Here is a 25,564-nt window from a genome sequence, read left to right as displayed (position 1 = left end):
AATAAACGCAGTCGTTCATTTATTGCATGCGTTGAAACACTCCGCTATTGCCTGTACTTGTATAAAGTCTATAATATATATATGTATGATGTGAACGTATTATTTAGTTTTCAACGCATATTTTGGCAGAAACTTTCCTTTGATGACTATAAAACAAAGACCTTGGAGTATTTATTAGAAATATTTTGGGAAGTGTCACATAAAAATTTTGATTTTTATTAAATGACTTAGGGTAAATAAGAGGCTCGTCTCGCGAACAAATGCACAAATTTGGTTAAGGGGTTACATGGGTTTCGTCGGGTAAAAAAAGGCCTATTTTCAATATTTTTTTTTCTATGTAAAAAATTATTTATTTAATTCAAACTTTTTTCTGACTTATAGATACATATTTAAAGAATAATTTCTAAAATTAGAAAAAAAAAATTTAAACTCCCCCATTGTGACGTCATTTCCGGTGAACCCTCGAAAAATGGGGTGCGTCCGCGTTGTCAGCATAACTCCTGACAGGCTCATCAAAAATGAAAAAACAAAAATAAGTGCTTTAGTTAAGACCATAAACTCGAGCTTGAACGAAGGAAAGAAAAAAAAAGTAAAAATTGGAATTTTGGCAGACATTTTTGCAAAAAAATGAAAATTTCGGTCAAATTTGCTTGACATTTTGTTTTTTTTAAATAGTTGTAATTGAAAAAAAAAAAAATCCTTCGTTCAAGCACAAGTAAATTGTATTTCGAACACGTGTGTAAAATTTCATCAAGATCGGTTGAGTAGTTTTCGAGAACATTTGACAACCGACTTTGAAAACACAGTTCCGAGAAAAACGCGTTTAAAGTTTTGAATAACAGTAAAAGTGGCTTGGAGCGCACACATTCCAAAGGCTGTATCTCCGAATTTATTATTCAAATCGACTTGAAAATTTAGGATAATATTCCTGAGATATTGTAGAAATTAATAAGCAAAAAAAAAATAAATCGATTTTTTGAACCAACGAAACTCATGTAACCCCTTAAGTGCCTGCCCTCTCTCGGCGGTACAGCAGGGCAAACTAAAGCTACAGAGGTGGTGTACGGAGGTGTACTGTTTCGCAAGTCCAGTTTAGTAGCTAAATGCTGACTGTGCGAGATCCCGAATGCGGTGCAGCTTTAGCGATCAGTATGAATCGTGCATGCCGTCTATGCTGACGAAGATTCCCCCTGCAAATAAAAACAAAAAAAAAAAACCTGCCCTCCCAACCTCATACTGATTTCTCGTATTTTTAAAAATGTAATTTACTATTTTTTATTTTATTTTGGTTTGCTTTGTTTTATTTTATTTTGTTTTACTTTATTTCGTTGAAATTATTTCAAATTTATTTTTATTCCTTTTTATTTTTTTATAAATTTATATGCCTTGAACACATAAATACATATAAGTGGTAACATACATATTTAACCACATTCACATATAGCAGTCTGTTTTAACCGATTGGTCTTTCATTGCTATGTTGCCGGGATATATGCAAAGTAATTATTTTAATAATTTCCTTTCGGCCAACAACACTCACAAATATAACAGCAAAACAAAGCACAAATGATAAATCCATTACAAGAAATAGTAACGTCTCTCCACAGCTAGATAAATACAGTAAATTCCCTAATACGGACAGGCCTTGTACCCAGGAAGCTTCAATGACTGACAATGATCTGCACACAGATTTTTAAATAATTTTTTCCCAGAAATAACATACCAATAACCGAACGCCCTAATAACAGACACTGTGTTTTAAACTATTCTGATCAAAAAATCACTCATAAACGGACAAAATTCAAAAAAATCCCAAGCAAGCTTTGTTGCAAAAGTTTCTATTCGCACATAACAGCAGTAAACTGACCAGTTGGTCAAGTTAGAATACTAATTTTGTGATAGAATCTTTCTTTTTCCCCTTACCAAGTCACTTTTGACTTCCAACTGTCACTGCAGCCTCAGAGCTGTAAAAAAATATTAAAGTACTTAAAGCTTTCTCAAAACATATTGGGTTAAAGTAGAAGCAACAACAACTCAAGGCTGCCTTCGTAAAACAGGATTTTCGACAATTAATGAGAGTCTTCCCCATTTTGATCCCGAATATACATAATATGAATAAACTGATAATCTATGATACATTTCAGAAAGGACTCGATTTAGCGAGTCTTCAGTTTAAAGAATAAAGCGATATTATGGACAAAAGAAAGATCTAATAAAGAAACAAGTGAGCCCATAGCAACGTACTTTTAGCCATAAAACTTGGTACGCGTTTGACACAATTTGTCAGAATCACTTTGTAGCGTTTAACACATCAAAAATATCAAGTCATATGAAATAAAAAAAAAATTAATGTTTTAGCAATCAATTAGTAAGAAATATTTCAGCAAAGTAGTACTGCATATTGTGCTTTATCTATATATGTAACAATAATATGTACGTTGGCATAGGAAATATTAATTTCTAAATATTCATAAATTCGTAAAATATATTAAATACATAAAAATGAACAAACAAATTTGGTCATTAATCGGACAAAACCACTACGAGCGCTAGTGTCCGCGTATGAAGAACTTCACTGTAATAATAATAATGAAATATTCAAGTAAAATGGTGGCCTAATCGGAATTTAATTACAATACGCTTACTTTCATATCAAAAAATTGCCCATTACTTCCAAGTGCGTGCGTGAGGTGCGTGCGCGTGTATGTTTCCGTTGCCTCTTTCACAAGTTATTTATTTTTTTACTGTTTTTTATTTCATTTTGATTATGGTGAAGCATTTTGCCTTTCGCTTCCTCAAATACATATGCAGTTATGGTCAGGTCGGTTGGCCATTGCAGAGACGCTATCTTAAGCAAGTGTATGTACTATAGTTATTGTTGTGTGCGCCGCTAATGCGTTTTTAATAATTTTCCGATGGAATGTACGTAGTTGGTATGTAGTTGCTGCCACTTAACTACACGACAGCCACCGAAACTCAACCAAACCTAGCCACAAGCAACCATTGCAACCACTATTGTTGCCACCTTTACTACTCGTACAGTCGTCCTCTATCGGCTTAATCGCATTTATCACTTTGCCGCCAAAAGGCGTGAAAGAGCGAAGTAGAGCGACGTCGGACAATGGCGCCACCACGATCGTGGGCTTTTGACGAAATGTCAGAACGGTGTGCAAGCGTGCAGGGGCGGAGGTATCACCCATGCGCTTGCGTCAAATGGTGGCCATCATTGAAACTGAGGTCATTAAACAGAAATTCAACCAAATTTATGAAAAATGTTTAATGAACAAGAAACTAAAGAGTATCAAATCAACAAAGTCTTGCCGACTTAAAATTTTGGTTTGGTATCGGTTTCCTGATTTTGTTGTGCCGCGGCTGGTGATATTTGAAGGATGTAATCGCTCATTGTGCAAAATGTTGCCACTGCTGCAAGTGCCATAACGTATAAATTAATTTGCGAGGTGTATGTTACTTGCCTCAATCAGTCATACAAATAGTCAGATTTCCAACACTTTTAATAAAAAACTTCATTGCTGATGACTTAAAGTTCAAAGCTAAAAAACATAAAACTATCCCAATTTATCAGCATCAATAAAACTTGTGGATACTTGGCGGAATACACAGCAAAATCAAGGGAGTGAGTGATGTCCAAGCGCAAAAAACGCTCACTAGAGCCCGCAAAAAAGTGCCAGTAGAAGTAACAACACCGTTATCTCTATGGGGGGCATAAAAGCTGTTGGTTGGCGCTATTGCAGCTGCTTCTACATATTCTTCATTTATTAGCTGGTCGCTTTAGCACATAACTGGTCCAGCATCTTAAACGAGCAGCCAAGTAGATTTCCCGTTCTTTGCGCTTTTGGCTACTTGCGTGCGCTCAAATCCATCCACGGCAAAGCGTAAAGCAAAGCACGAACCCAGCCAGGCGCGACCATTCAACTAAAATTGATGATGATTAACCATAACCGCCTCGAGTTATAGACTTGGCAGCAGTCGCGAAGCAGCCACGAAGACACAAGTATATTTATATTTTTTATTTGAAATGCAGCGATTCAAACCCTATTCACATGAATGCAAAATTTGGTATTGGCAAGCAATACTTCCTACAATACTTTAATAAAGGAACTAATTGCAACTAAGTGTGCGTAAAGGTGAGATTCAAAAGTGAGGAAGGTTAAATTTGGTTCGGACCAAACTTTATATACCGAATCCAAAAAAATGACAATTATAACTAGTAATATTTATTTATTTAATTTATTTATTAACATTAAATTTTTTTTTTTTGTAATTAAATTCGCTCACAGTTCTAGAAGTCGGAAAATTAAAAGCATAATTTGATTTAACCATCCTCAACTAGAAAATATTATGATTTCGTAAGCTTTGCTGAGAAACATTGAAATCCTTTCTCTCTAGTAAATATGGGGAGTCAAACGCCCTGATTATTAAATCGAAAATAAAAGTGAGGGAGAGAAAAGTCCTTCGTTTATCTAGCGAGTGTAGCTTTACGAGCAAGTACGGACTTTTATAAGATAGAATTGGATTGAAGAAATGTAAAGAATGCAAAACTTAACAGACAAAGACTCTCTGGACGCGTTCAAGTCTATTAATATGACATACATAACACAAAATAAAGTAATGTATTGTATAATATTTAAAATTCAAACTTCGAACGCATAAGAGAGATATATAACAGCTTTATAATATACTATATGGATCAACAATGTCGATTAAAAACAAATACAGAATATGACTTTGCTTGCAATCGTGCAATTTAAATGGCTTTGAAACGAGAATCTAAAGTGAAGTACCCCTCCACGACCAATAATTTCACTTAGATTGGATAATGTAGAACCATCAATATGGTAGGAAGTATGTATAGGACACCAAGATTTGGAATAAGAGAAATGAGATCACATAAGCAAAAGCATTATATTTAAAATTAACTCATTTCTTTTACACAAAGCAATGAAAATTTATAGAGCCTGCAGTACTTGCAATTATTTGTATTAAATTTGTATTACTAAAAAAACTGGGAATGTCATAAGCAAAATTATGAAAAGAACATAGAGGTCCGCTACACTTCTCTCGCGAGAGGTTTCAATGAAACAAATGAATTCGCACCAAAAACATTAAAAACATATTTTCCAGGAGAGAGGATTTAATCCATTTTAAAAGAGCGGAATGAAATCCTATATCCCTGTGTGTTTTTGAAACGTCCGTGTACACAGGGTCAACTTGAATTCGATTTTGAATAGAAGATATACAATATTCATTAAGGGGTTATACGCAGTTATGAAGCAAATAAAAGACGGGTTGTCAAGGATTTATCCTGAAAAAACTTCAGAATATTTTAATTTGAAAATTTTTGGCGGTTATAAAAGCATCCTTCAAGAACGTAACAAAATTTTTTATTTATGAAAATGTTGATTATAGAGCGCGCTGCAGGCGATTTCTGGAGCCTCCTTTAAAAAAAGACGATTTACGGTGTACATCGTAACTCAGGATTGGATTATATTATCTGAAATCAAAAAACCAAACAAATTTTGTTAATATATTAGATTATCTAGTAATTAATCGTTCGGCTAATCAAAATAGTGAATTTTCACAGAATGGCAGCTTTTAAAAGAAATGATTTCGATTTTTACGTTAAAATTTGGCCGTAAATTGATTATATATTAAAATGGAAAATAAGTATCAGATTTACAAAAGGAACGATTAATTACTAGAAAATGTATCTTTAAAGATTGAGTTAAAACAGTTGGCCGATCAAACAAGCCGTTTTCGAGATATCGTGTACACCGACTTGAAAAATGCCGTTTTGAAAAAACACGTTTAAAGTTTCAATACCTACCTTAAAACGTGCCGAGGCATCTCTACATATTTAGGTATAACTCCGAAAGTATTGCTTAGATCTACTTCAAATTTCGTGCGTATACTTTTGAATATATGTACATTACAAAAATGCAATAAAAAAAATCGATTTTTTTGAAAGTCATAACTGCGTATAACCCCTTAATATAGATATATGATCTATGTTTCGTAAACCGTGGACAGGCACGGAGATTCGAACCTACGCATTCCCAAATGGTAGTCAAGCACCAGGCTATGCGCATACGGCAGCCGCCGTTTAATTTAGTTTTAACATCCTATCCGAAAATTTAAGTTCTTTAGAATAATGCAAATATTTATGTTTGTGACCAATCGAGTTTGATAACTAGAACTTATTTAAGTATTTGGATCAAGTGTTCAGGTTTCCTGAATTCGTTAATATGTCACGGTACTCAATAACTAGTATTTTTTATCACGGGCAATCGCTTATCTTAAGCTCAGATATCGCTTATCTTAAGCTCAAAAGTATCACAAAAACTTATGACATTTCGACCCCAGTAAATAAGGAATCCCAATGTGGAGGGTGAACTGCTAAATTAATTATATCAAATTCAAAATTTTTAAAATAAAAACTAGTAATCTCATTACCACAATAAAAGGCTTTAAACTCATAGAATTCTACATGAATGATAAGCGGTACATATTGTAGACTAGGAGTAGGCAGAGAGTCTAGGCGTTCTAGTAAAGAAAATTATTATACATTTATACATTTTGCTTAACAAAAATAATTTCTAGAGTTCGAGAAAGACTATTCGAAAAATTATTTATCTGAACTAGTCCAAACTTAAAAACTTATCAATCAAAAAGGATTCAGATATACTACTCTCATTAGTAGAACATAACGCAGAACTGTCGTCTATACTTTACCACTCAATATTACTAGGATTGAAGTCACCCAGAACACAGAAGTTACTATTATCGGATGCTAAAGCTAGACCATTATCCTCGTGCGCTTTATACGCTGTATCTGTATTTGAAGGTATTTATACAATATATTATATAAAAAGTGGACGTAGTTTCTATCCGAGATCAATAATAATTATGTCGGATCTAAACGAGGTGGTCTATAATGCATTGGGCGAGTTTTATTAAGTCGTTATGGAGATGCAGACATTTCCCTAAGATTTTACTTGCATCATATTTTTGGTTTTGCACTTGCATCAAATTTGAGTAAATTTGTATCATTAATAACAGAGATATCTTATTTTCTGCTTTTTCTGAAAATTAACTTTACACGTTAGGTAGGTGTAAGTAATGACTAATTTGCAAAATCAACCTACCTCGGATAAGATACGTGTACTACGTTTCATAACATATCATATCAAAAATAAAAATAATAATTTTAGCTCGAGTTGCCGGCCGCGCGCACTGACGTGTGGACAGATATGGCTAAATCGGCTCCTCTCATCACTCTGAGCATTTGGTTTATATATGTTTCTATATCTACCTCCATTTTTTATGCGTTACATCTAATTGTTATGTGAACAAAATTATAAAGCTCTTGTGCATAAGTGCACGGGTATACAAATTGTTCGATATCTACTTACAAAACATAAAAACATAGATTTCTTTATTGAAGTCAAACACAAACTTTCCAAACCTCCGAAGCACTGCGTTGATCTCATAAGCATTTCGGACTTCTGTAAAGCCCTAAAGCTGCTCCAGAGTTCACAAAAGTATGCAGATTTTGCCTTGAGTAAATTCTTTTTATGGTCATACTCGCACGTAATGAATGAATCCGTTAACTTCCCGCTCTAATATTTAATATTTTTCTTTTTTGTGTTTAGCCTTGCAACGGTTCGAGAAATGTCGCTTATGCAGACGTCTCAATTTTCCTTTCCAATTTCATTCACCTAAATGACACTGACAATTATAATACTCCAAATAATTTTCGAGCTTGCTGTCATTAACCACCACCCAAAATATAAATACCGCTTCGGTAATTTGAATAATTACAGTTTTTAATTTTTTTCATTGCAAATGCACGCAGTGGATATGGCAAGGTATTAGACGAGAAGGAGTGAACAATGGGGGAGGTTGTCATTAGTGCGTGGAAATGTCATTGCGGTGACGCTTTTTTACCAAAATGTGTAGCCGCCATCACAAATAGACAAAGCTCGTTTTTTTATATCATCTAATCGGAATTGCTTTATGTACTGTAACTCAGCGAGAGTGACTGCATAAGAAGGTCAAACGCTTAAATATTTATATGTACATACATATATATATTAATAATTTAAACTAAAATCATATCTAGCAAAAACATTTGATGTTAAATTTCATCAGCATTCAAAATGACAACACTCTATTTGGGAGTTGCATAGATCAAAGCTTCTCAACCATTCACTGTGCAGTTGCAAAGGTGGGCAATTCGTTGCTAACGTACTATAATATTTGATTTCTATTTTTTTTGTGTGCAACAGCGCAATTTACTGTAATTTCGTAATATTTTGATTTCATTTAATTACTGCATTCAAGCATAAAGAAAAACTTACAAATGGGGACTTGATTTGATTTTAATTGCTCTGCTTGCACTCACATTCACACACCTAAATTAGATATCTCCACCTCTGACCTCAAGATATGTATGCAAATGTAGGGAAAGTATGTATATGCGTACATACACATACACACTTACATGGATATGACTACCTAAACCATACGAAGATATAGTAGGCATAAAAGTATATTTGTAAACTGTGAGTTTTAGATTCATAGAAAATGGCTTTGATGTAATTGAAAATTTTTGTAAAAGAATGTATGGATACCTATCTGAAATATTCTTATTTCTGAAAAAAGTGAAGTAATATATGTGACCTGGTCTATGAAAAGGTACCTTACGTGTCAAAAAATCATTTTTCACTTTTTTGTTGATTCGAATAGTGTGTGGAAGGCTCTGTAAAATGGTGAAAACCAGAAAGTCATAATTTGTTTAAAAGTTTGTTAAAAGTAAAAAAAAAGAAAAGTACAAATACGAAAATACAAAAGTTAACTTATTTTTTAAAACGACTTCTGGGATTTGCACTAACTTTTTCTTATTTATTTATATATAAAAAAATGTTTTTCACTGCTTCTGTGATTTTATTGATACTGTGATCTATGCTGAAGAAAATAAGCCAAACCGGATTGAAAAATATTAGTATTTAAAAAAGTTACAAGGGTTTTTAGAAGTTTAAACTTTAACTGCTGTTTTCTCGAAAACTTGTTTTCCCACGTAAGGTACCTTTTCGTAGACCAGGTCACATATATACATTAGGACGGGCCAATTTGTATAGAACTATTTTTTTCCTTCCTTTTTAAAGTCCACTAGCGCATACCTCTAAAGTCAGTTGTGAGCTCACACAATTCATGCTCAAGCTTTTTCAGAAAAAATATAGTTCATTGTATAAAAAACACAAAAAAATTCTATGTTCCGCAGTTTATACGAAATCCACAAAAATTTCATAAATTTAAAAATTAGTACCAAAATTGTTAGGTTTTAGTCCGATTGCTTTTTTTGTATATGCAGGTATACAGGTTTATAGCTCATCCAATTTAAGTGAAAGTTTAAGGTCGCTTAAAAATGGCGTTGCTTTAAGATTATTTTTTTTGTTTTTTGCATACGATGTTGAAAATCTTTTTTATATAAAGCACAATTTCGAAAGTCTTTCATATAAAATAAAATGCTCACCCCACCCCCTATGCAAAAAAAAAGTTTGGTTGGTACCTATTTTTATTTAAAGAATGGCAAGTTGGCGCGACAAAGCAAATTATGTGTAGTTTTTGAATATTGTAAGAGGAAAAGGGACTACATGTAATTTTGATGTGCACATCATCAAATTAAAGCTAGCAAAAATATTATTTTTTACATAAGTACAAGTTTGTATTAAAACAAAATAGCATTCGTACTGCGTTATTAATTAGATATACAAAAAAAAATAAATAAATAATTGGCGCGTACACTTCTGTTAGGTGTTTGGCCGAGCTCCTCCTCTTATTTGTGGTGTGCGTCTTGATGTTGTTCCACAAATGGTTTCACAGCCGACTCCGAACGGCAGATATTTTTATGAGGACCTTTTTCATGGCAGAAATACACTCGGAGGTTTGCCATTGCCTACCGAGGAGCGACCGCTATTAGAAAAATGTTTTTATTCATTTTGCTTTCACCGAGATTCGAACCAACGACCTCCCTGTGAATTCCGAGTGGTAATCACGCACCAACCCATTCGGCTACGGCGGCCGCCGTTAGATATATATTCTAATAAAATTCGTGGTGGACTTTTTTATAATTCTGTGTAAATTTCCGAATCTGCTACGAACGATGTCGACAAATCAATTACCCGCCCTAATGTACATACATATATGCTTACTTAGTATGTAGGTATGTACACATAGGTGTTCATGTATACGTACTAAAAGTTACAATATATCTACTCAATCAAAGCTACAACGCTGTGGGTCGGTCGCACAGTATTGGCCGGTGGGGAAAATTGCCCATTGAAAGCACCTGTGGTGGTCAAATTACTGAAACCGCTTGTCATCCATACCGGCTGAGGACATTGCCGTAATATATTGCACCAGCAAAAACTAAATTCCTTAAGCTTGAAGCATTCGAAGAAAAATTGTTCAAGTACAACATGGATGAAAAAACTTCAAAGCGAAAATGTTTTTTTAATTGCGGAAATTACGGGAACCTACACATGGCACGTTGCGCTTATTAGTGCCACGTAGTATACAATGGATGTGTAAGTATATATCTACTAGAGGTGTTTGTTGATTTGCACACTTATTCAATCCGGCCGCGTGTAGTTTGTTGTTCGCTCAGAAAGTTATTTATGTTTGTAAATTTATTAATTCTCACAAAAAAGTATGTTCGTGTGTGGTATTTTTAATGTCATCAAGTCCACGCTGAAAAGCACCAGCTCATCATTAAATGACGCAGCGAACCAGCCTGTAGAGAGAAATGTAAAGAATCTCAGAATCGCAATGGTGCAATTGGTTAATTGAAGGTGTCTAACTTTACGCAAATGAGTGTTTTAAATAAGCAAAAATATTTATGGAAAACTGCCAAAATAGTCATAAAATTCATTCGTAGCAAGATGGAGAGGATCTCCTTTTATAAATTATTGTGGTGGTGTACACAAAATATGGGGTTTATAATTAAAAGATAAGCATTTAAAAGTCAAAGTATTTATAAAGTCTACAAAATATTTTCCGTTAGACTTTTTGAGCAGCTGAAAGTATAGTAAAATAAATTCAACTTCATTGCAATTATAGAAAATCTCATTTCGTGGTCAATTGATATGAAATCGCCATACTCTTTCACTTGCCAACCATGGCACCACCAACTTAGAATTACTTACAAACAAATTGAAACTCAAAATATCAAAAATGGAAATGAAATTGGCCGCTGGATAGGGCGAGACACAAGACAGAGCCGACTGATACAAAGCCTCATGACAGACGAACGGTCAGACTCTAGGTGCAACACATATGAACGAGAAGAATTAACGCAACGTTGCCGCATTATATTCTTTCTGAGCTCAACTGAATGCAAGGAACCAAATGTTCGAGCAACGCAACGGGATATTGGACATGGAAGAGGGAAGATGGCTTCGCATGGCATGTTTTAGTCAGCTGTCAAATGTTTTGATATGGGTCCGGGGTTACAAATATACTCGAACCATTTTTACACATGGACGTTTGCACAAACATTCCATATATATGTATGTATAAATAGTCATATGCACAAACACACATGGCGCACGAATACATATGAATACACATGAATTAAAAAAGTATCTCTTATGATTTTTTGTCTCTATTTGTTGGCTATTTACTGGCTGCATTCATTCCCTGTATGTACACGCATGAATGCATATATACCTACAAATCGTATCCTATATATAATATATATATATATATATATATATGTATATATATATTTAGTACATGCATAGATATTCTTCAGACATTCCATCGCTTCACTCGCACTCGCTCGTTGGCGGCTAATGAATCGACTTTACCCCTTTTTCCGTTTTCTTCTCCCCGTACCACTATTTCGACTATTCAGCATGTGAAATTCGTATAGTTGTGGCCGATAACTGAGTTATATTATAATTTGGATATCATTTGGTTATCTGACTTCAACATTTTTGAAAGGCGGCATTTGTAATGGTGTTAACGCGGCTTCGCTGATGAGTAAGGCCACGGATGGAAGAAAACAGCGGCAGGGAAAACATAGAGTTGAGCTGGGCAGTGCTGCTGTCATTTATTTGAGTGTGTGTGTGTGTGTGTGTGCTTTAATATCCTTTCATGGTATTTAGTTATTCATTTCATTTCATTTTGTTTTTATTTTTATTTTTTATTCGACTGACTTGTTAACCCTCTTAAGTGCTTAACAAATCCCAAATTAAAATGGGAACAACCAACAAAAATAAAAATAAAAAACTGAAACTTAACAAAATACAACGAGAACTAAATGGGGAGAAAAATGTTGCATTATCCCTTGAGATTAAACCCAACTGGAGGGGATAAGAATTAAAAATGACCTGTTGGCTATGGGTTTAATTGTTATTTCTAATATTTACCAACAGAAAATACAGCAAAAATAGAAATTAATGAACACAAAAAAATAAAAAATTGTCAGTTAAAGAAGAAGAAAATTAAAGTTTAAGCCTTAAAAACACATTTCCTTTATTATTTACATTCGTTTCGTAAATTCGTAAATTTTCTTCATTTTTATATTGTACAAGTATAGTACACATATAATACGAGTTATAGAAAAAGGTACAAAAAACGAGCGCCATCAATGACACTACTAATTTGATGAACAACAATTTTTTGTTTAGTTAATTAAGAACAAAAGCATGCTTTGCTTCTGGAGATTTGATGACCACAGGAAATTTCCACCATTATTCAAACGGTTACTTACAAACTCCACATTCAACACGTCAGAGTTTGTAACGACTGTCAAAGTCCACCACCGTAGCTGATTGGTCATACGTCCCAACAGCAGCGACGCCGCTATCAAGTTATCAAATAATTTTTGCATTTGCACACCTCAGTATAACTTTTTTCTTGCTGGATGTAAGCTGAGAAAAAATAGCGGAGCATCAGACATAAGGCATGTGAGAGTCAGTGTGAAAACTAAAAAATATTAATATTCCACAATTTTGATGGAAACTTTGTTGCTGGTGCAAATTCGAAAATAAAATTTATACTTTTTTGTTAGCTGTCGGTGGGTTAGGTGGTCTCTTCGTTGTGTGGTTGACATTTAGTTGAACGAAATGGAGTAAAGGCCAGTTAGCCGCCATTTATGTGTCCATGGGGATTCTTCTATTTTCGTTTATATGTATACCATAGACCACTTCGCCCACGGAGTGAAATATAACCATTCACATACATGCATGTACCTGAGTGTAGCTTTCGATCTATTCTAAAAGAAATTCAGCCACAGTATCAAATGAAAATATTAGAAAAATTTTTGGTTGCCATACACTGGGGAATCACATTGCAAAATTTTATTGAAATTTCAGTTGTAAACTTATACTCATGCCATGGCATGTCACTCTACATACATACTCGTACAAAGCTCCCATAATACATACAATACTGGACACTTTCAAGATTAGTTTCGATAATACTCAAGTGGTATTGGTAAAAATGCTCAGTTGTGAAAAATAACTGATAACAAAGTCGAACTTCAAACCATTATGCGTTCTATGCCTTTTGATATTAGTTTTATCGACCCATATTCAATTGTATTGTGCTCAAGAAAAATCTCTATTAAGCCTCCTAAATTGCGGTTGCTTGCCCACGCCTGCCAATATTTCATCACAAGAAAAAAGAAACGAAAAGGACATTAGGCAGCATGCAGCAGCTGTCAAACAACGCTTGAGTTCATATCACATCAGCTAAACTTCTTTCATTGTGGTATGAATAATTTGGGTAATCTTTCAAAGCTCACAAAATAATACAAAACAAAAACTCATAAAAAAACAAAAAAACAAAAAAAAAAAAACGCAGTAGCGCAATACAAACAAACAAGTTAAGTAAAGCACAACAGGAAAGCAATGCGATTGGGATAGAAAATCATACTCACTCACACAGAGAATTATATGCATACCGACATGACCATCACTCACTAGACCGAGTGAGGGCAGAAGCATAACAAAAACAAAAGCTCCTCAACATTCCCAAAGGACATTGGACGAATGTTGCGTTGCATAAAAAACCAACTTCACTTTGTATTGTGGTTGTTTTACCGCTCTTTGTACATATTGTAACTGCAGCCACTCGTTTACTGCTCAAAGTCCCTCCCCTTCCTCACAGCTTCAGCATTGCCTTCGGCGCTTTGCGTTAGATTTCCGCACCATATGAAAATCCAAAAGTTCCTGCGACTGTTTTTTCGATACCAATCCTGCTGTCGTCCACTTCATTTCCAGAAGCCTCGGGAATGTGGCTAACGGCCAGCAAACCAATATGGTATGCGGGGCGAGTAGTGGACAAAAGTTTTTCGTTTGAATTTATTTAAAAAATCTTCACGCATCTTGCAAATTATCTTTTGATCCGCACACTTAAGTGTCAAACGGAAACGGAAGCGCAAAAAATGGATAGACGAAAAAATAAAACAGAAAAAGATGCGAAAAAAAGTTTTAAGCATATTTTGTTGTTGGTGTTTTTTTTTTTTTTGCTTTTAATGTGTACATCATTCTTTTTTATTGGTGCCTTTGGCGTTAATGCCCGAAGAGCTGTCATCAGCTGGGTGTTTGGGTTTCCTTAGTTTTTTATGTCTTATCAAACAACCCCGAAAGTTATTAATAAGCCGGGAAAATATTGACAGCAACCACAGAAATTATTGGATATAGTATTGATTGAATTGGTTGTTTTAAGCCAATGGTGGCGATATATAAAATTATCGAAATAACCAAAAAATGAATATTTCATCGAATAAAAAAAATTTACATATAATATCGTCCCCCTCGTACCAGAACCCCCTTGTACATGAATGCGTGAGAATGAAAATGTTGAGAAATCAAGTTTGAAAGTTTATTGTCCTATGAACATTAGAAGTTTTGGTTTCTGATATAAAAATTATTTGTGCTTTCCTTGTACGTGTGGCGTTCTAGGTTTTGGTATAACATAGAAAATCCAAAGGTTAATCAAGTAAATCCACTAACTCAGATGGGAAAATTTGTATCCCAGTTTGTTTATAAATAACAAGCAAATACACGTATTTTGTTGTTACGTCTGAAACAATAAACTGTTTCATATTTATTGTCCAATTCTTATGAAAAATGCTCACATTAGAACCATAAAAGCACAACTATAACACTGTGCTACAAAAAAAAAAACGAAATACACCTGATAAATTACACACTGTAGGTTGTTTATATGGTCGAATAATGCATAAAAATATTTTTGTTATATTTTTTGTACCCTCCAATTTTTATATATATAAAAAACCGTTTTTTCAGACTTTGCGCGGTAATCTACGGATATCTCAGTCATTTTTGCACCGAATTTCAATATTTTATATGTTTTGAAAAGGATATTGTCAGACCTTTCAAATGATGTACAACAACTAATTATTCAAACTAGTTAGGTGTGATTTTTATTTGATTAAACCTGGAGAAAGTGCTTTTTTTTATCATTTTTTTAACTTTAACAATTTTTTATTGCATAATTTTACAACAAAATTAAAGATGTTTGCTAATATTCTTTGAGTGCATTTATTAACGAAGAAATTAATGTATTACTTTCAATAATCGGACAAAAATTGCGTCAACTACGCTAGTTTTTCAGTGTTGCACCGTGTAATTTGATCGGCAACCTTGGCATGAACTCAAGCAGGCTCTATTTACTAATACCTATAAATAAAGGTTTGGTTTTCGGTTGCAAAATAAAGTAATATTTTAGTATTAATATAATATTATAGGTTTGCAATTGTTTATTTACAAAAAGTACACGCATAATGTTCTAAAAAACTTGTAATAAAACAAAAAAATAGTTTTTAATGAAAACAAATTCAATCCAAATCACAATGGAAGTGAATTCGGAGTGAATTTTTAGATATTATAATTTGTATATTTAGCTTTAATCCCTGGTTCAATTTCTCATATTGAACTTAGGTGGCAATATCGATAAAATTAAATCTAAATATCCTCTTAGATGATAACCATATTGTATATTCCTCTTTAGCTCTTGAACTATGTGAAATAATTTTATTAAAAAAGGTGGGAGCCGCTTGAAGTATTTTGGTTATGAAATCTTTTAAAATATCTTTTGTTGAATACCCATATTATTTTCCCATTTCAATTTCTCATATTGATATTAAGTGCCGACCCAGGTAAAATTAAATCTTAATATTCTGTGAAATGTATAATATAGCCTTTAAGCTACTGAACTATTTGAAAGCGTTTCTACCTCAAGTTAATGATATTAAAAAAGAGAACTCCTTAAAGCTTGTTGCAATACAATCTTTTAAAATACCTTTTGTTGGATACTCATATTGTAGTAACTATATCAGTCTCATTTTAGTGCTCTCAGGGCCACTCTTTTACGTATATCTGGAACACTTTTTGAAACATAGCCTATCCAAGAGCTGAGCGAAAAAAACATTCTAGCAAAGCCTCAAATCGCGCCCTTACACTTCTTCTGTGAAGGCGAATAATAAAATTGTATATATATATAATATATATATAATTGGCGCGTACACCCTTTTTGGGTGTTTGGCCGAGCTCCTCCTCCTATTTGTGGTGTGCGTCTTGATGTTGTTCCACAAATGGAGGGACCTACAGTTTCAAGCCGACTCCGAACGGCAGATATTTTTATGAGGAGCTTTTCCATGGCAGAAATACACTCGGAGGTTTGCCATTGCCTGCCGAGGGGCGACCGCTATTAGAAAAATGTTTTTCTTAATTTTGGTGTTTCACCGAGATTCGAACCTACGTTCCCTCTGTGAATTCCGAATGGTAATCACGCACAACCCATTCGGCTACGGCGGCCGCCTATTGTAGCAAAATTGCTTGGGTTTTATTGACATATTTCCTGAATTTAATTGTTACACGTTGAAGTACTCCAAAAGTAAAATGCGCCAGTCTCCAAAAACCAAATTGCGAAGACATCTTTACTTAAGAAATTAAAATCTAAAGAGTCATGCCCTCCATAAAAATTTTAATACCGAAATCTGGTATTCATCTAAATTTATTTATTATTGGCCTACTAATTATTTCCACAGTAACCTACTTTAGTCAACTAAACTGCGGTCTTGACATCAACCAAGAAAGCTATTGATATCAAAATTAAAGCGAAACTATATTAACCCCTTTATTACGTGCTCTTGGCCAATTCAACATCTTGCTTATTTATGTTCCAAGATATCGATATTCTGTATCGCAAACAAAATAATTGCATTGACAAATCCATTGTATGATGTGACTATTTTTCAAAGTTGTGTAAATTATTTTGTGAAAATGAAAGAAAATATTATATATACAAAGAGTATAATTACGAAAAAAGATTCGTGCACGTTACTTAAGAAGTTTGCGGTATGCCAATGACCCATTTTAGTTGAGTGATAACGCGTTTATGCAAAATTTTCTTTCAACCTGCGAAATTTTCCGGCGTCTCGTTGATGCGCGATTATCGAAAAACTTGCCTCCAACTATAAGAGTTCTGATTGAGTTAAACTTTCTGGAGCAGAACCACTACTAAAAATGTGTAGGTAACAAATTCAATTTGCCCGTAAGCCAGCCGTCCCTTTCAAGAAGTTTGCGGCTGTGGTAAAGAAAACAAACCTTCCCTGTTTGAATGAGAAAGAAAATTTTATAAAATCAGGGTATGCACATGTATGTTCGTATATTTAAAGGAAAATGCGTTCCACCTTAACTAGATTATATTTAGATATATTTGAGCTTTGCACTTCCACCTCCAAATAATGTTGAATGCTAATTTGTATTTAGATAGGAAGGGGTTGAAAGCATTAATGTCTAAGCAGTAAGATTTGCTATGTATGAGCAATACAATTCACAATGGCTTTGTATTACATCTCAAGATTTGTCAATATTTGCACAGAAAAACAAGATGCTGTAGGAGGAGAGTCTTAGCTACTAGCACTTTTCATAACGTAATAAAGTTATTCCTAATTATATTTCTAATAAATAAATAAATACAAAAAAATACATTTTGCGTGAGAAAAATCTTTACTAATTGTCAATATCTTACTATTTTGGAAGGTGCACAGAATACAGGTGTAAATATACCTATAATAAAGATCCTTCTTGCGTACAAACTAATAAATTGTGCGAAAGACTGAATACTGAAATATAAAGGGTGTTTTTTTACAGGTTAGGTTTTCAAGATGAAATAAAACGTATATAATTTAATGTTATGGCCAAGAATTTAGCTTTATTATAAAGATAAGGGTTTGCCATTATGGTTTAAAAATGATTTCGGGCAAGTGGCCGCCGCGGCTGGCTCGAATAAATTCCAGCCGAGAGATCCAATTTTCGACCACTTTTTGCAGCAATTGGGGCCGTATGTCAGCAATAACGCGCCGAATATTCTCTTCCAAGACGTCAATCGTCTCGGGCTTATCTGCGTAGACAAGCGACTTCACATAGCCCCACAAGAAATAGTCCAGCGGTGTTATATCGCACGATCTTGGAAGCCACGCCACAGGTCTACGGCGCGAGATAATGCGCTCACCAAAAGTTTCCTTCAATAAATCGATTGTTGCGTTGGCTGTATGGCATGTAGCGCCGTCTTGTTGGAACCAAAGGTCGTCCACATCAACATCGTCCAATTCAGGCACGAAAAAGTCATTAATCATGGCTCTATAGCGCTCTCCATTGACTGTAACATTATGGCCGGCTTCATATTTAAAGAAATATGGACCAATGATTCCCTCTGCCCATAGAGCACACCAAACAGTGACTTTTTGAAGATGTAACGGCGTCTCAGCAATGGCTTGTGGATTATGTTCACTCCAAATGCGACAATTTTGCTTATTGACATACCCTTCAACCAAAAGTGAGCTTCATCGCTGAACAAAATTTTCTTGTGAAAATCGGGATCGGTGGCCATCTCGTTTTGGGCCCAAATTTGCACGATTTGCAAACGTTATTCAGGTGTAAGTCTATTCATTATGAAATGGCAAACCAAACTGAGCATAAATCAAGTGACAGTTGTCAAAAAGACCATCTACGAAAAAAGTAGTGCCAACTTGAAAACCTAACCACTAAAACAAACACCCTTTACATATACCTACATACCTATATAAGTATATCAGATTAGGATTTATTAAATTAAAAACAAAAAATTGTTGACTATTAAATTGCTCAACCTTTAAAACTAAATTTCATTGTATCACTAAAGGTCTGAAGTGAGCGCCAAGCCGAAACGCCACGAACAACACTTTCCACTACAACGAATTGTATATGAATTAAACTTTTTTATTTATATAAAACTAAAATTATTTAAGCAATTTCCATTGAACTTTTACTAATTCTATACATTTTACTCTTTCAGTAGTCAGCCAATTTAATTTAAACACTTACCCACCCAGCACCCACCAAAAGACGCTTTTCAAATTCACAATTCTCACAATCCACTTAGCCACACATATACATACATACAATAGCAGCGGAGCGTCGTTGTTGGCATCAAGTTAGCTTCCGGGGCTCTTCCGCTCTAGTCTAAGGACCTTAGACAGCATTTATAAGCTTGCAATCGCCCACTTAAGTAGTTCCTGTCTGAGCTGTCCTGTCTTGCAGCACGTTTTGCAACGCCGCCTCTCGCCCGAGGTACAAAACACACAACTTGAAACTCGCATCTCGAAAAGTAGTTTACCAAAATCCTCAACTTAACAAAATGCTCAATGCAGAACTCCAGATAATAAAATGTAAAAAAGAAAGCGAAAAGAGAATGCAAACAATATCAAAGTAATCGTAAGAAAATTCAAGCGGGGGCATGTTGGTGGAAATCGCTGAAAAGTTTAAGTAAAAGAGGAAAGCAAAGGATTTACTGGTAAAAGTACTGTAGGAGCGGCAATAACAATAACCCACGTTGCATTCTCCGTGTGGCTGAATATTTCTACAAGTATTCGGAGGTGATCATTGTTTTTCGTTTAGTCTTTTCAGTTTTCCATTTCTTTGTTGCAATGAACTTTGTAACTTATATGAGACTTCATAAGGATACAAAGCAATGCACCTACAGGCATTAAATATACGAGTAAATATGTAGAAGCAATGCATTTCGACTGTGTGAGTAGGTGAATCTGAGAAAATGTGTTTTGGAGTAGTTTGATAGTGGAAGGCTTTGGGGCCATTACACGTCTGAAGCTTCAAACTATTTTCAGCAAAGTGTAATGCGAGTTACGTATTTTTACTACAATATTTTGCGGTGGGTAAGATTCTTATGCTTGGCGATTTTAGTAAATTCGTGAATTCGCTTTGATGGACAGTAATTTCCATCTACTACCCTGACAATGATGTCAATTAGAGTCAAATTAAATATCGTGAATTACGTTAAGTTACAAAGTTAAGTGCAATATTTACTATCAAAAAAATATAGAATAATAGAAAAAAATATATTGTCGAAAAATCTGAAACTAATTTGTTGTCATTATGGGGGTTATTGAACAAAAATTTGAGCTAAACGAATTTATATCTCACAAACATAAACTCTTAACAAATGAATGAATTTGTAAATGAGCAAATTCGAATTTGCTATAATGCGGTAAAAATATACCCTACGTCAAGTGCTACTGGCAAATAAGATATCTATGAAAAATCAAAATCCAGCCGCTAGCAATTCAGCTGAACAGCAGTAAAAGGTGAAGATAGCCACTTGTTGCGAAAATTTGTTGAATGTCGCTAAAATTTATGACCCAAGCGCAGCAGCAGCAGCAGCAGCAGCGGCAACACCTCGCAGCCAAAGGATATACTGCATATGTATGTATGAAAATGTTTCGCTGTGGCCAAAGTCGCAGCTACTGCTTTTGACTGTGTGGAATCAGCAAAATATGGTCGGAAACGGAAGGATAAACGAATGTACAGACGGAGAAACGAATGAAGTTTTGTTGTTTCGTTGGTGAAGTGGATTTTATTTATAGCTAAATTATCAGAAATGATCACAATCAGCGCCACAATATGCAACCTGCCAACAAACAACGACAACGACAACGACAACGACAACTACAATCATGGTTATGTAAATATATAAACAAATAAATAAAAGAAGTATGTTTATTTTTAATTTTTTCCTCTAACTGCACAGTTACACAAATCGAAGTATTTACGTATATAACCACAAGAATTGCATACAAATCGCACAAATTCCTAATTTCAAATTAATTTAACATTTTTATCCTGCTGAAGTATGATTCAAATAGAAACTACAAAACCGCTGTTTTTGTCCAACGAAATAGCCAACAAGGTAAAATATCAAAACAACATTAACCAAACAATGCACGCGCATAATCCTGCAACCAAACTGCCGCCACTAACTCTTTGCCACCTTTCGCCTTGTAGCTGATTAAGGCAACAATGGTCATGCAAAGCAATGCTATTTATCTCACGCATAGCAGACAATGGATATGCCAAAGCTGTGTTTATTGTTATTGGTGTTGTTGCGGTCATGAGTTTTACATCTTAATTGAAGACGCTTTCGCACCTTTTGCCCGACTACTCCCCACAATCAGAAGGGAACGGCTCAGAAATGGAAACAAACAATTTAAGATACAGTTTCAAATGTTCATGCACAGGCCGGAAGTCGTGATAGAATATGCAACAACAAATACAAAAAGTAATATACATTTACAAAAGTTCATTGAATGTACTCTGAGATTTTTGGTTTAGTGCAACAGCTTGACTAAGATGAGTCACGAATTCAGTTAGCCAGCTTACATATAAAAAGAGTGTGGGTATAATACAATTTATATGACAGCTATTTGCGATGTGAAAGGATCAAATGCACATTGAAATTTGTTTGCTTCTTTTTTGCTTATTTGTTGATGCCACATCATTTTCCTTAATGCGCAAATGATTAAGTGGTGGCCAAAGTGTTAAGTGTTAAGTAGGAGTGCAAAGTGGATTAAAGTAAGCAAAATATAAAATATTAAATTTAACAAGAAAATAATATTGAATTGCTCATCAGGTAGAGTGTGGAACTGCGTAGCTCAAACCGCCAAAATTTTAAAATCTAAATAAAACAAACGTAGTATGAAATTATTTCTAACATTACATTAAAGACTTTGACACACATTTTACAAAAAATTTAAACATCAAAATACATTTGAAAATTAGTTTAACCTTTACTTTAAACGACCCCGACCAAAGTCTTAAATTCAAGTAAGCAGCGTACATAAAACAATTTAGTGTTATTTTTCATCAGAAAAATACGAAACCATTTTTTTTTATATTTCTGATATTCTAAAAAGTTGACGCAAGAAACGGAAATTCAGGTGTGAGAGTTTTTAAAAAAAAGTTCGTACTTTGACGCCTTCCATCAGCGGTTGCTGACTGACTAGACTGATTGTTTCTATTTCTGGCGAAACAAATTTTCATTCTTAGCAAAGTTTTTTGCTAACAACGATGAATTCAAACAATTATATCTTGAAACTGTTTCTCCTTTGAAATCAGACTGGGACCTGTTATTTACTGACGGATCTAAAACCGATACCTGTACTTCATTTGCCGTAACAAACGAAATAGGTACCACTATAACCGTTGGAGTTTTACCAAGTTACTGCTCAATTTTCACAGCCGTAGCTGCTGCGTTACTTGAGGCGGTACACTTTGCGTCCCAAAAAAACCCATCAATATATAATATGCAGTGACAGCAAATCAACAATCGAAGCTATTCTGAACCCAGCTAATAACTCTCCAGTAATAACAAAAATGCGCAACATGCTCACACAAAAAAAAGGTTCAATCAAACTTATGTGGGTCCCGGGTCACAGTGGCATCAAAGGTAATGAACAGGCCGATAGGAGAGCTAAGGAGGCAACCAAAGAGCCATTGTACATGTTCGAATACACTCATCCAGAAGATATAAAAAAGTTGGTAAGGCGTACCAATCTCTCGAGATCGAAAAACCAATACCCGTCAAATTCTTCATGCCAGAATATTAAGACCGTTGTTCGTCTGGGAATTGGCCATACAATTTCAACCCTCTCGTATTTGCTAAATGGTTTGCCGAAACCCCCTTGCCCGTTTTGTGGATTTAGCGAATTCACCGTATCGCACTTCATGGATATATGTTAAGGAATCCAAAATATTAGATCATCGGTGTTTAAATAATATTAGTATCATAAACCAATTCGTTTCTTGCTCTAAATTAAAAATTTAACTTCATAGACTTCTAAGTTATCTGGTGTGTATAGTAGTGGTTAACTCCACATACCTCCTATTGTACTATCTTCATCTTCTCCAGTGTAGATATAATTTATTTTTAGCGTATAATAAATCTAATATAATATAATTATTTCCTTTTCTCGTCTTTATATATAGTATTAACCATTTAAAACAATAGCCGAAGGCCTTAGCAGCCAGTGCTTGTTACTTTTTCTTCTTACCTTTAAGTGGAATAATTATTTATAATTATTACTCTTTTCAATAAATAAATAAATAAAATTGCATTTAAGGGGTGAGCCTGGTTTATGAGGTCTAAAAATTGCATCTCTTTGCGATTTTTTTTTATGGAAAAAATTGATTTAGCACTGCAAAGTTTTTTCTATCTTTTAATGAACATTTAAAAAGTATAACAAATTTTTGTACTGGTTAAAATAAGTTGAAAAAAATGTTTAACATAGAAATTAGTAGAGCGCTGCAACGCTGGAGTTTCCAACTGGCGTACAAGATACAGCTCGTAATTATTATCTAAAGCAAAAAATTCACATGGATTTCTAATTATCATGATTTTTTATTCTAGATGAACTAAGAAAACTGAGAGAAATTCCAAAATTTCAACTTTTTGGAGGTTTTAAAGAAAAAAATGCCTTTCTATAAAAAAAAAATTCACTTCAACTTGGTATAAAAATCTTGAAACATTTTTTTTATCTATTTTGTTAGTTCAAATAGAAGAGAATTTAATACTGAAGGGAACAAGCTTTGATTCATTTCAAAAGGTTCATTAGTTTTTTTTTATTCATGTACGTTAATTCAAAGAAATCATAAAAATGAAAAGTCGAGAAAAGAAGATAAAGTTTGTACTATAGCTGTCCGGTCACAGCGTAACTACCTAAGGCTCGCCTACCTTTGGCTTTGTATCTATGGAAATATTGAGAATTAGGCTCTGTAACTTTAAGTGAATATTCTGAAATATATTAGGAATCGCTTAAAATGAAAAAAAAAAATTGATTTCTTTGACCTTATAAACTAGGCTCCCCCCTTAACCATTGCACCGTATCGCTCTATGGAACTTATTCCTGAACAATTTGGTGAATTGCTCTGTTTGGTAACAATTTGCATGCCCTTGCCTTTGTACCAAGGAATCAATTTTTAGCGAGATCAGGTCAAAAAAAAAAAGAAGCACTGCGCTGCTTTAAAAATGGAATCAGTATAGCAAAAATGTTACTTCTTTTCCCACATAAGAAAATCGTGCCAAATCAAAAAAATTTTTGTATACTTTGATTGATTGTGTATTCTTAGCTTCTTATTCACTTAGGCTTTACTCTCCGCGACAAAGAACTGTTGACCAGGTAATTGCCTAAATTGTCGTTTATTATGCAACAGTCAAATTTCGTACGAATGGCGGGCCCGAGTTTTGGCTTATGTTTCCTTTTCTTCATTGTTATCGGAGCTTCTTGTACCTTCAATGACTTCAACAGAACATTTTTGAGCATAACTTGGCGAATTGGAGACACGTTCGAGTTCCTCTTCAAATGTGCTTTCACTAATCTCAGGAGATTTTTTCCCACTGGACCACTCCTTCGTCCAAAACCTTTTACCCGTTGAACAGAAATATCTGCTTTCTTTCGCTTAAGTACTCTTTTTCACTCAATAACTCTTTTTGCCAACATGGTATCATTCGCGTTTGCTACGTTTTTGCGTTAATGTTGGATTATCGAGGAAAGTGAGCAAAACTTTTTTCTCTTATTTTGAGTTCAGTTACCGCCATTCTTTAAAGCGTTTTTGAAAAAGTTAAAAAATGGACCTGCGCCATTGTGAATATTTCCATTTTGCGGAAAATCATACCCTACTCGGTTAGTGTCTATACTCATTTCTTTTATTCAAAAAAGGAAGGGGATCATTTTTTCGTGTACGCGCATTACATATCTAGATATACCATTAGGTACGCTGTAGCTCTTTATGCAAACCCTTTCTTCTTGCTGTCAATTAACGTCTGGCTGAAAAATAATAACTCATTAATTCATTATTTAACAAAACATTGCTTTCTAAAATATATCCTTTCAAACGTCTCTCTGAGGTATTCTCTCGTTCTCTGAGGTACTTTCTTTGGAGACTGACCATAAACTGTATTCTCTACTATGCATCTCGTCACTATTTTTCCCCCTTACACACCTTTGCACTTTCCACTGCTGCCAAAATTCCACAAGTCGTTGGAATTATTAAAAAGTACCAGCATTCTAAAGTTCGGTGGAGTGCACTCTACAGGATCATATATTGGCTTTAAGTCATCTTCACAGTAAGCGTACATATAAAGGTGCAATAAGTATAAACCGCTCATCGTGAAA

The 25,564-nt window shown here is 34.4% G+C and overlaps 1 protein-coding gene across 2 annotated transcripts in view; it reads right to left on the bottom strand.

Moving 5' to 3' along the window:
* The window catches only part of LOC128871932 (homeotic protein antennapedia), a 122,901-nt gene that overhangs the window by 2,415 nt on the left and 94,922 nt on the right, over positions 1 to 25,564 (bottom strand). The window lies entirely within an intron of this gene.

This window comes from Anastrepha ludens, chromosome 2 (genome assembly GCF_028408465.1).
Source record: "Anastrepha ludens isolate Willacy chromosome 2, idAnaLude1.1, whole genome shotgun sequence".
Taxonomy (NCBI): Eukaryota; Metazoa; Arthropoda; class Insecta; order Diptera; family Tephritidae; genus Anastrepha; species Anastrepha ludens.
The sequence above is the reverse complement of the archived record's forward strand: the minus strand, read 5'-3'. Positions and strand labels throughout refer to the sequence as shown.